The sequence below is a fragment of the Glycine max genome, chromosome 6, assembly GCF_000004515.6.
Source record: "Glycine max cultivar Williams 82 chromosome 6, Glycine_max_v4.0, whole genome shotgun sequence".
NCBI classification, from domain to species: domain Eukaryota; kingdom Viridiplantae; phylum Streptophyta; class Magnoliopsida; order Fabales; family Fabaceae; genus Glycine; species Glycine max.
In genome coordinates this window covers 20,397,431-20,407,731 of record NC_038242.2, presented here as the reverse complement: position 1 = coordinate 20,407,731, position 10,301 = coordinate 20,397,431, and the positions used below count along the sequence as shown (strand labels likewise).

At 37.8% G+C, this 10,301-nt stretch overlaps 1 non-coding gene across 1 annotated transcript; it reads right to left on the bottom strand.

The window, feature by feature from the left end:
* Window positions 1-1,581: 1,581 nt before the first annotated feature.
* Window positions 1,582-1,688, bottom strand: LOC113001989 (small nucleolar RNA R71). Its single transcript, XR_003267520.1, has one exon. It is a non-coding gene; the product is annotated as a small nucleolar RNA R71 (small nucleolar RNA).
* Between the last annotated feature and the right edge of the window lie 8,613 nt (window positions 1,689-10,301).

Below are 10,301 nucleotides of genomic sequence, written 5' to 3'. Positions count from 1 at the left end.
TTAGGGTTGGATTAAGTGGTTGAACTGATAAAGGATAAATTCTCGTAACCTAGGATAAGAGACTTGCTTGTGAATCAAGGGGAAACAATGTGTTTTAATTCGGATATTTTCTAATTCAAATTTGCTTGCTGTTTAATTTACAAAAACAAACACCCCCCAATTCGTTACTGTTTTATTACTATCTGTTATGAACGTTTGGTTGATCATTGCTCGTTGGGAGACGACCTAGGATCACTTCCTAGATACTGCATTTTTAATGTTTATTTGATTCGGGTACGACCTCTATCAAATTTGGCGTCGTTGCCGAGGAGCAGTGGGCCAAAGGTTCATAATAGTGTTTAGTTATTTTAATTTGTGTAGCGTTCTGTTTTTCATTTCAGCTGCATTCCCTTTTTAGCGACAGTTTTTTAGTGACGGATTCAGCAACTGATTCAGCCTTTTGCTGTGAACAGTGCTGAACAGTGATTAGCGACGAATTTTGCAATTTAATTAATGATTTTTGTTTTGATAGTTAGAGTTTTTATTTTTGGCTGAATTTTTGTGTGGTAGCTTCTTTTGATCCATATTTTGTGTGAAAAATACCAAGAGCACTTAGTGTGACATTATTTGAGAGAGACAAAAAATTTTTAAACTTGTTTTTAGCAAAACTTAAAATGGCTATAACTTTTGCTTCGGGTATCAGAACGACTATTATTATATATGGATTTGGGGTAGAAAAAAGTTTCCCATGCTGTGGAATCCTGCTAAAGTTGGTTGGGGACTCCCAAACTCTAAAAATCAGCTGTTTACTAAGTTTTTTATAAGTATTATTGCCTTATTTTTCTAAACTTTGCTTAGGTAGTTTTTATAGTTAGACTTTGAATTTTTGTTTGAAAATTTTTGTGCTATCTTTTCATGATTTTAGGGTGTTCCTTACAAAATTTCAGCTTATTTTGATATCGTTTAAGTATAGTTGTAGTTTTACCCCCTTGTTAGGTGTTTGCTGAAAAACACATTATTTGCTGCATATAGTGCATGACAAGGGGCAATCCAGGTGATTTACAACCTTTTGATCCTGAAATAGATAGAACCTTTCATAGATTTGTTAGGCATAGTGTGCATCCTAGTCATTCTGTACATTTTGAGCATTCTGAGCATTCTACTGAGGGTGATTCTGAATATTCTGATTTTAAGCATTCCATTACTAATTTTTATATTGAGAACATGGCTCAACCTCCACCTCGTGAGAGGACTCTTAGGGAGATGGCTGCACCTGATTTCACTTATGAAAGCTTGTGCATTCAATATCCTGATGAGGGTATTCCATATGTTCTCAAGACTGGACTAATACATTTGTTGCCCAAGTTTCATGGTCTTGTAGGTGAAGATCCTCATAAACATCTTAAGGAGTTCCATATTGTTTGTTCCACCATGAAACCCCCTGACGTCCAAGAAGATCATATCTTTCTAAAGGTTTTTCCTCATTCTCTAGAGGGAGTGGCAAAAGATTGGCTATACTACCTTGCTCCCAGGTCTATTTTCAGCTGGGATGACCTTAATAGGGTGTTCTTGGAGAAATTCTTCCCTGCATCTAGGACCACTGCCATCAGAAAAGATATTTCAGGCATCAGGAAACTTAGTGGAGAAAGCTTGTATGAGTACTGGGAAAGATTCAAGAAATTGTGTGCAAGCTGCCCTCACCACCAGATTTCTGAGCAACTCCTTCTTCAATATTTCTATGAGGGACTTAGTAACATGGAGAGGAGTATGATTGATGCTGCCAGTGGTGGAGCTCTTGGTGATATGACCCCTGTTGAAGCTAGGAATTTGATTAAGAAGATGGCTTCCAACTCCCAACAATTCAGTGCAAGAAGTGATGCTATTGTTCTTAGAGGAGTCCATGAGGTGGCCACGGATTCATATTCATCTACTGAAAATAAAAAGCTTGAAGGAAAACTTGATGCCTTGGTCAACCTAGTAACCCAGCTTGCCATGAATCAGAAATCTACACCTGTTGCAAGAGTATGTGGTCTATGTTCTTCTGCAGATCACTATACAGATATTTGTCCTTCTTTGCAGCAATCTGGAGTCAATGAGCAACCTGAAGCTTATGCTGCAAACATTTATAATAGACCCCCTTAGTAGCAAAACCAACAACAACAGAATAATTATGACCTTTCAAGCAATAGATACAATCCAGGTTGAAGAAATCATCCAAATCTGAGATGGGCAAGTCCTCCACAACAACAACAGCCTGTCCCTCCTTTCCAAAATGTTGTTGGTCCAAGCAAGCCATATGTTCCTCCTCCAATGCAGCAACAGCAGCAGCAGTCACAACAAAGACAACCAGCAACTGAGGCCCCTCCTCAACCTTTCTTAGAAGAGTTAGTGAGACAAATGACCATCCAGAATATTCAATTTCAGCAAGAGACAAGAGCCTCCATTCAAAGTCTGACAAATCAGATGGGGCAAATGGCTACTCAGTTGAACCAAGCTCAGTCCCAAAATTCTGACAAATTGCCTTCACAAACTGTGCAGAATCTGAAAAATGTGAGTGTCATCACCTTGAGGTTTGGCAACCAAATTCAAGTGCCTCCACCAGTAGCAGCACCTACACCTAAAAAACAGGATGAAATAGTTGCACAAAAGAGAAAGCTTCCTAACAAAAATTTTCATGCAGGTGGACCTTCTTCTAGTAATTCTGACTTACCGCAACCTCCTATCCCTCTTCCATTCCCACCTAGAGCAATTCCAAACAAAAAAATGGAAGAAGCGGAAAAGGAGATCTTGGAGACCTTCAGGAAAGTAGAGGTGAACATACCTCTGCTAGATGCCATCAAGCAGATTCCAAGATATGCCAAGTTTCTAAAGGAGCTGTGCACCCACAAAAGGAAGCTCAAAGGCAATGAACGGATTAGCATGGGTAGAAATGTGTCAGGATTGATAGGTAAATCTGTTCCTCACATTCCTGAGAAATGTAAGGACCCAGGTACTTTCTGTATACCTTGCATTATTGGGAACAGTAAATTTGAGAATGCCATGCTAGATCTAAGAGCATCAGTTAGTGTCATGCCTCTGTCCATTTTCAATTCTTTATCTCGTGGACCTTTGCAATCTACAGATGTGGTGATTCATTTGGCAAATAGAAGTGTTGCTTACCCTACAGGTTTTATAGAGGATGTGCTGGTTCGGGTTGGTGAACTTATTTTTCCTGTTGATTTTTATGTTCTTAATATGGAAGAGGGATTTTCCTATGGTTTAGTTCCAATTATTTTAGGCAGGCCATTTATGAAAACAACCCGAACCAAGATAGATGTTTATGTTGGCACATTGTCTATGGAATTTGGTGATATTGTCGTTCATTTTAACATTCTTGATGCCATGAAACATCCATCTGAGGATCATTCTGTTTTTCGTGCTGAGATAATTGATCAGATTGTTGATGATTATATGTTTGATTTTGATTCTGTTCTTTATGGTAGGAAACATCCATTTTTATCTTATCTGCATACTTTTCATTCCTTATGCATTGAATCTGAATATGAGTTTGAATTTGATCCCGTGTCTGATTTTTATGCTGAGAATGAATCTGAATTTGAGTCTGGTTTTGATTTTCTGGGTGTTGTACCTCTTGATGTTGATTTTTTAGAGTCAGAATGCACTAACCATGTTGCAGGAAGTACATATACTTCTGACTTGCTTTATGAGGTACAAGATGAGGAACCTTCTTCTCCTACCATAGTTCCTCCCACTGTTCAGCCACCACCCGCACTGGAGTTGAAGCCCTTACCAGCAAACCTCAAATATGCCTACTTGGAGGACAAGGAAAAATTTCCAATGATCATTTCTTCCTCCCTTGCTGCTGAGCAAGAGGAGAAGTTGTTGCTAGTTCTCAAGAAGCACAAGAAAGCCATTGGATGGACTTTAGCAAATATTCCTAGTATTAGCCCATCTACCTGCATGCATAGGATACTTTTAGAGGATGGAGCTAAGCTAGTGAGGCAGCCACAGCGGCGACTCAACCCCGTCATCCTAGATGTGGTGAAAAAGAAGGTGACCAAGCTCTTACAAGCTGGAATCATCTACCCCATTTCTGACAGCCAGTGGGTGAGTCTCGTCCAAGTGGTTCCTAAGAAGACAGGCCTCACAGTAATTATGAATGAAAGGGATGAGCTTATCCCCACAAGAGTGCAGAACAGCTGGTGAGTCTGCATTGATTATAGGAGGCTGAACTAGGTAACCAGAAAAGATCATTTTCCCTTACCATTCATTGATCAAATGCTTGAGCGCTTGGCAAGTAAGTCTCATTACTGTTTTCTTGATGGTTTTTCTGGTTATTTACAAATTTATATTGCTTCTGAGGATCAAGAAAACACTTCATTCACCTATCCCTTTGGCACTTTTGCCTATAGGAGGATGCCCTTTGGCCTATGCAACGCCCCTGACACCTTCCAGCGGTGTATGCTTAGCATTTTCAGTGACTTTTTAGAGAGTTGCATAGAGGTGTTTATGGATGATTTTACTGTTTATGGATCCTCTTTTGATACATGTTTAGATAGTTTAGATAGAGTTCTTAGTAGATGCATTGAAACTAACCTTGTGCTGAATTTTGAAAAATATCACTTCATGGTAGAACAAGGTATAGTTTTAGGGCATATCATTTCCAGTAGGGGCATAGAGGTAGACCCTGCAAAAATAGATGTTATTTCACAATTGCCTTACCCCTCTTGCGTGCGAGAGGTTCGTTCTTTTCTTGGTCATGTAGGGTTTTATAGGCGTTTTATCAAGGATTTTAGCAAAGTGGCCCTTCCACTATCCAATCTGCTAAAAAAGGAGGTGGAGTTTGATTTTGATGATCGATGCAAAGAGGCTTTTGATTGCCTCAAGCGTGCGGTGACTACTACTCCTATCATTCAGGCACCTGATTGGACAGCCCCATTTGAGCTAATGTGCGATGCATCCAATTACGCATTGGGGGCTGTCCTTGCTCAAAAGATTGATAAGCTGCCTCGGGTGATCTACTATGCTTCCAGAACTTTGGATGTTGCTCAAGCAAATTACACTACCACAGAGAAAGAGCCATTACCGATAGTTTTTGCTCTTGAGAAATTTCGTTCATATTTACTTGGTACTCGTGTTATTGTTTATACTGACCATGCAGCTCTGAAGTACCTGTTGAAGAAGGCTGAATCAAAGCCTAGATTGATCAGGTGGATGCTTTGGCTCCCAGAGTTTGATTTGGAGATCCGTGATCGGAGCGGTGCACAGAACCTCGTGGCTGACCATCTGAGTAGGATTGAGCGTGCGTTTGCGGACTCACCCATTCGGGATGATTTTCTGGATGACCATTTGTACATTTTGTATAGTATTTCTGATTCCTTCCCCACTCCTTGGTTTGCTAATATTGTGAATTATTTGGTTGCTTATGTTTTTCCTCCCTTAGCATCTAAAGCTCAAAATGATAAAATTAAGAGCGATGCTAAGCATTATATTTAGGATGACCCCTATTTGTGGAAGTTGTGCAGTGACCAGGTTATTAAGAGATGCATTCCAGACCATGAGATTGACTCAGTCCTGCAATTCTGTCATTCTTCCGCACTAGGTGGCCATCTTGGCATACAGAGGACAGCTCGCAAGGTGCTTGACTGTGATTTCTATTGGCCTACCATCTTCAAGGATGCATGGAGAATCTGTAGCACTTGTGAGCCTTGTCAAAGAGCAAGCGGCTCACTTTAATGGAGAGAATAAATGCCTCAACAACCCATGTTATTATGTGAGGTGTTTGATGTCTGGGGTATAGATTTTATGGGGCCTTTCCCTGTATCTTTTGGTTTTGTTTATATTCTCCTTGCTATTGATTATGTTTCAAAATGGGTGGAAGCCAAACCCACCAGAACTAACGATGCTAAGGTTGTTGTGGATTTTGTTAGATCTAATATGTTTTGCAGGTTTGGAGTCCCTAGAGCCATCGTTAATGATCAAGGCACCCATTTTTTGTAACAGATCCATGTATGCCTTGCTCAAAAAGTATGGGGTCGTGCACAAAATTTCCACACCTTACAACCCCCAAACTAATGGGCAGGCTGAGATTTCAAACAGGGAGATAAAAAGGATCTTAGAGAAGATTATGCAGCCGAACAGAAAGGATTGGAGCACCAGGCTAGATGATGCTCTTTGGGCGCATAGGACTGCCTACAAAGCACCCATAGGAATGTCGCCTTATCGGGTTGTCTTTGGCAAGGCATGTCATCTTCCTGTAGAGATAAAGCACAAAGCCTACTGGGCTGTAAATAACTGCAACTTTTCTATTGATCAGGCTAGAGAGGAAAGGAAGTTGCAACTAAGTGAGTTAGATGAGATCCGTTTAGAAGCCTATGAGAATTCCAAATTCTACAAGGAGAAGACCAAGAAGTTCCATGACAACTTGATAGCTAAGAAAGACTTCGTGGTTGGATAGAAAGTTTTATTGTATAACTCTAGGCTCGGACTCATGAGTGGTAAGTTGAGGTCAAAGTGGATTGGTCCTTTTGTGGTGACTAATGTTTTTCCTTGTGGTACAATTGAGATCAAAAGTGAATCCACAGATAAGGGCTTCAAGGTCAATGGACACCGACTGAAACCATTCCTCACAAATCCCTCCTTAGTGGATATAGTGGTGGAGGAGACCTCCTTACTTCACCCTACTTCTCTTCCGCCATGACTTAGGGAGTTTTCTTTTTCTGTCTCCTTCTTTACTTTTATTGCACTTGTCCAAATTTATTGATTGCTTTGATTGTTCTTGATCTTATGATTGTGCTACATTGAGGACAATGTGTTGTTTAAGTGTGGGGGGGGGGGGGGGGGCGGGGGGGAAGAAGATTGTTCTTTAATTTTATTAGGTTTTCTAGTTTAATTTTGTTAGGTTTTCTAGGTTAATTTTGTTATTTTGGGTTTTATGTTTTGTGTACAACATTGCATGTTCTCTTTGAATTTTGGGTTATGTACAAGTAATGGGTAATTGTTTTTGAAATAGGAGTTTCTTGGCATTTTGTGAATTGAAATCCTTGTTTTTCTGTACATGTCAAGTTAGTTTTGAAAGTTCGAATTGAAGGTGATAGATTTACCCCTAGTGAGAATTTGAGCCATCATCATCTATTTTATTCGGTGTGTTTTGCCCCATTGATTGCTTGCACAATAGCCTTGGCTTGACTCTTGTTGATACTTCTTGCTTCACATGCATGTTGGGAGATGATTTAGGCATTTTATTCGGTATGTTCCCCTTTCTTTGTGTTTGAAGTTCATTACAAGCCTTAAGTGAAAAACCATGATTTCACCCTACCCTTAGAGTGTGTTTGGATGAGGAAATTTAAAATTCTAAAGAATTTTAAATTCTGAGAATTTCAAATGCTTCAATTTAAATTCCTTCATTTCTAAAATTTTCTGTTTGGATAAAAAATTAGATTTTTTTCATTTTTAAAATTTTGTGTTTGGATAAAGAAATTAAATTTCTTCATTTTCAAAATTTTGTATTTAAATTATTATTTCATTTACAACACACTATTAAAGTTCAAATTATTTCATAAAATTCTTTCAAATTTCAAATTCTGAAGAATAGAATTATGTCTAAAACAAGATGAGAAGGCTTATTCAACTAACACTTACAAATAGGACTGTATTGTATATCAAAATACAAGAGGAGAAAACAATAAAAGCAGATAAATGACATTGACCTCCTTAATTACACTAATTATTGGATCAATGGCACAATTAACATAATTTTTTTATAATAAATCGAAAGAAGAAAATAACTAAGAAGCAATAGGAAAAAAACAAAAAAGAAAAAAAGGGTGCATTTGCAACCTAATAATACAATTAACCGTGTACAGAAGGTGGATAAAATTAAAACAAAACCCCACAATAGAAAATAATAATCTGTAATTCTATACCACAAAATACAAGCCTATACAGCAAAGAAGAACAACAAAGTTCAAGGAACCACCAGCATGAGACCTCACATCTTCGCGAAAGCCTGGCGGGGACGATAGGTGTGAGGTTTGTCCATCAAATCCCGGTGAATTCTCCTGTGACAAAGCATCATCATCCGGTGGAGGAGCATTATCAAGAGGCTTAGCAGAAACTATCGGATTTCTCCCAAAAATCTCCCTCGGCAAGAGAACCTTGGAAACCCCAAAAATTGCGACGGGATTCTGATCAAACACGGTCTACGTAATTGAGGCCTGAACGATGCCGGTGTTGATTGTGACAGAGCCGTTAATGCATGAAATGTTGAGCGTGAAGCTGCCAGCACCCATGGCCTCAGTAGCCAGGGTTGGTTGAAAGGGGTTAACCACAGATTCAAGAGAGTCGAGAGGGTAATACAACACAAAAGAATTTCAAATTCTTTCATAAAATGAAAGAATTTGAAATGCTAATATTTAAGTTAACTAAAATCCCTGATCAAAATTCTCAAATTTCAATTTCTTTTCAAATTTTTATCCAAACATCTTATTTAATTGAAAAGTAATTAAAATCCTTTAAAAAATTGAATTACCTTATTAAATTTCTCCATCCAAACATACTCTTAAGGAATTTTGGAGCTTTGGAATTGTTTTGGGAATAAGTGTGAGGGGAGGGGGGAGGTATGTTTCATTGGATGATATGTTTTTATTGGCCATGCTTGATGATGTATACATATATTGCCTAATTTTTGCTTTATTTTTCAATCGCATTCAAATGCTACTGTCCACGTTAAAAAAAAATCAAAAATAAAAAAAAAGAAAAAAAAAAGAATGAATGAAGTTGAATAACTGAGGTCTTGGTTTGAAGACTTGGATTGGTTGAAGACTTGGTTGATTTTGTTTTGGGTTTACTTTTTAAGGCTTAATTTGTAATTTTGGTTTTGGGGTTTACTACTTTTTCTTACTTCCCACTTATTCCTCATTGCTCCTCTATTCCTTTGGGTTTTAGCTACTATCCCATAATTTCATCTACCTTGTCCTTGGCACCATTACAACCTTAAAAGACCTTTTGATCCTCATGTGCATGTGCTTCTGATGTGGTTGTCAATTTTAGAATCTTGCCAAGTCTATGTGTTGTTTGTTTTCATGGGTACTCTGAGAGTAATCAGTAACCTAGACACTTGAGAGATAGAGTGCATATCTTGTGAGGCTTTATCACTTTTCATTCTTGAGCTGATTGACTATCTTACCGTGTTTGAGATGCTTGGATGATTTTCATGACGGCCTTGACTCTTTAACTCTTTACATGTTGGATGTTACCCATTCTTTTCATTCCTTGAGATTCATTGAGAAATATGTAATTGTTGTTGTGTCTGTTTGTTTCTCTTTAATGTCTCTGGATTTGTCCCTTGCTTTGTTTTTTATTTTGCCCAGGAGTGCAAAAGGCTAAGTGTGAGGGGATTTGATGAATCATCATTTTCTCCTAATTCTTAACTCTTTTTGTCACCATTTTAATTACTGATTAACCTTAATTGTCAAATTAATTATGCAGTTTTATCATTTGGGCCTACTGGATTAATTTTGTGTTTTTGATTTAATTTCAGGAGAATTATAAGCAATTGGGCTTGAATCCAGAATTGGGCTTGAACTTGAAGAGAGCAGACTATTTTATTCTACCAAATCTTATCTTATCTATATTTTATCTCATCTAGATATTATTTCATCTAGATCTTATCTTATCTTATCTAAATTTTATTTCATCTAGATTTTGTCTTATCTTATCTTATCTAGATTTTATTTTATTTATGGGCTTGGACTTAAAACAGATTTGTAAGCTTTGGGGCTGAGAACTATATAACAGCACCAAGGTTCTAGTTTGAGTCTGGCTTCTCTCCTCTCTCTCGTTTTCGTTTTAGTCTTTTTTGTTTTAGGGACAAAGAATAATTTTAGATTTTGCAATTCCAGTTTTTACTATTCACGTAACAATAAAATTTCGTTTTCTGCTTCAATCTACAATTTCGTTTCTACTGACTAATGGAAGACTAAGTCTCCAGCGTTGTTTTCTCTTGAGGATCAAGCACAACTCTCTTTGAGGTTTTATTATTTATATTGAATTCTGATCAGTTTCTCTTCTTCACCAGTTACTCTATATTTGTTGCTATTAATCCATGCATGCTTAGTGCTTGATTAATTGTCTCTGCGCTTAATTTACGTTCATGCTTAATGATTAGTTTCATTCATGATTAATTGGTGTATGTGATGCTTAATCACATAATGAATGCCTTATGTTAAATTCCGCTTAGTAATTTAATTTAGGGTTGGATTAAGTGGTTGAACTGATAAAGGATAAATTTTCGTAACCTAGGATAAGAGACTTGCTTGTGA